Source organism: Austrofundulus limnaeus, unplaced genomic scaffold, assembly GCF_001266775.1.
Source record: "Austrofundulus limnaeus strain Quisiro unplaced genomic scaffold, Austrofundulus_limnaeus-1.0 Scaffold316, whole genome shotgun sequence".
NCBI classification, from domain to species: Eukaryota; Metazoa; Chordata; class Actinopteri; order Cyprinodontiformes; family Rivulidae; genus Austrofundulus; species Austrofundulus limnaeus.
The window spans coordinates 357,210-359,702 of NW_013952718.1; the positions used below are offsets into that span (position 1 = coordinate 357,210).

The 2,493-nt window shown below is 35.1% G+C and overlaps 1 protein-coding gene across 1 annotated transcript in view; it reads right to left on the minus strand.

Moving 5' to 3' along the window:
* The window catches only part of mfng (MFNG O-fucosylpeptide 3-beta-N-acetylglucosaminyltransferase), a 31,729-nt gene that overhangs the window by 5,258 nt on the left and 23,978 nt on the right, over positions 1 to 2,493 (minus strand). The window lies entirely within an intron of this gene.

A 2,493-nucleotide genomic window follows, 5' to 3' on the forward strand; every position in this document is an offset into this window, starting at 1 on the left:
CATTAAATTCCAGTGAAATATATTTATGTTTGTGGTTGTAATGTGACAAAATATGGAAAAGTTCAAGGGGTATGAATACTTTTGCAAACCACTGTACAAAGAATTGGCAAGTGTCTTCCAACCTCCTAGAAGGTAGAGGAGGAACCGTTTGGACACATTCTATCRGACTGATAACTGCTAATAACGTCAATTTAATGGACTGACAACATTCGAAGTGGGTGGTTAAAACCTACCTCCTTAAAAATAACTACCTAAAACTCTTTTGCCTCAAAATACATTACATGTGTTTTTTTTTTTTCATGCTTAAAGTAATTGTTTGTTCATTTCTGTTTTTGCAACTTTAGTTTTATCTGGATCAAGTTACATTAAAACTTACTATATCTTGCCAGTTATTTTGGTCTTTTTCTGCCACATCTCATTTTATTTATGTCTCAAACATCCTTATCATCATTACATAAATGCAATAGCTTGTAAATAAATGTTACACAAAAGTTTATTAAATGTAATCCAATGTCTTGGTTGTATCAATAAAAATAATGGGGATTTATCTAATAAAAATACCTAAATTTTAGTGTAACATTACATTGACACTGATAAATGACAAATCCATTGATTTGTCAAATATTTTTCTAATTTTTTAGAATAAAAAGGAAGTGGTACTCAGATGTACTGTATTAAAGCATAACTTTTAGTAAATCATAGTTTACCCAATCGTAGACCTATGTACCTACAGTATTTTGCAGTCCATTAATTAGTCATTACGTGTTTTTTAGTGCTGACCTTTTCCAAAGAACACCATTGTTTTTTGACTGAATCCCCATCATCTAGCCCTGGGCAGCCATTAGTCTCAGCTATTTGAGAGAAGCATAAAAACAGCCTAACAGAGAGCTGAGACTTACCTTGGACTGGTGTTTCAACTCTTTTAGGATTTATTCAGCTTTCTTTTTTGATCAAAGTCATGCTGGGGATTAATGCAGTCGGGGGGTGGGGGGGGGGGTAAATCAAAGGACTGTCTTTGGTTGTTCCTTTTCTGTGTGCTCTAGTTTGCTAGAAGAGAATATTTACAGTGATGCAATCTTTTAAAAAAAATCTATTTTTTAGGGATTTGTGGTAATAAAAAATATACAAATGTTTAGATCTGTTTGGAACACACATCTTCAAATACATCCCACATAGAAAAAATTTGTTTGTCCCAGTTCTGGCCCACACAATGCACTAACACTAGACCCAGATACCACAGAGAATAATGGTCCTTTGGTGGCCAGACATGGTTTGCCAGAAATGGTCCATGCATGGGCCAGCACCACATAAACCAAACCACAACTGCGCCATTTGTGGCATGCCATCTTAGAAACAGTGCCATCATCACCAGACCTGACCCACATCCAGTTGGCGAACCTCTTACCATGCCAGCTTGTCACCAGATCTGGTATTTACTGATCCTTTTGGAAATCGCCACATTTTTAGCAAGCTATAGTCTATTTACATAGCTCGAACTAAAAAGAAGTGACCACTTGTGTGTAAAGGTTAATTTTTAATCAGTTATGAGATTTTAATTAAGAGAAACTTTTTTCTTTCAAGAAGGAACATTGAATGTGCTGAAAGTACAAATGATGATGTTCAGAGGTTGTTTGTTAAAACCAGTTTTTACAATCTTACAAGGATGACATGACAAAAAATTTAAGGAGGAAATTTTTCAGTACTTTTTTCAAAGTAACTAAATGACTTAATTATCATGCAATCCACTACTCTGAACTTCTAGTAGAACTGACCTACATACGTCTTGCTCTAGGATCTTCTGGTCCTCAGGTATGAACAAAACCARCTCTTTGTTCTCTTCTTCCATGACCATTCTTAACTTAGCCAAAGACTAAAAAATGTCACATTCATTTCACAGTGTTTTTCATTCTAAAACAAAATCAGCATTTTTTTTTATTGTCTCTGGTACGAAAACTCAAAACTAAGTTGTACTAAATCAAGACTCTGTCCAGACTAAAGGGCCTAGCACACCTGATGTGAAGCCAAACAATCAATATCCATCATTTGACCACAAATCTGTCACAGATTGAGCACCACACTTTCCAGCAGACAGATTCTTCTGTGCACAATATATGTGCTCTCTTTATTCATGAGTTTTGGGCCATTTGACTATCCTTCTAAATGTGTGGAAGAGTCATAAAGTAGATAGATGTACTTTCTGGCTGCCTCAGACAACTGCTCTTCAAAACTATCCATATTGTTCATTCATTCATTCATTCATTCATTCATTCATTCATTCATTCATTCATTCATTCATTCATTCATTCATGCATTCATTCATTCATTCATTCATTCATTCTTGTGTGGTTTTCTGTTTCCAGGATGGCACCACAGCAGGGAGCCTGTTACTGCAACTCCAATGTTTTGAGCTGTTGTAATGTTCAAATTTCCCCACTATGGGATCAATAAAGCCTTATCTTATCTTATCTTATCTTATCTTATCTTATCTTATCT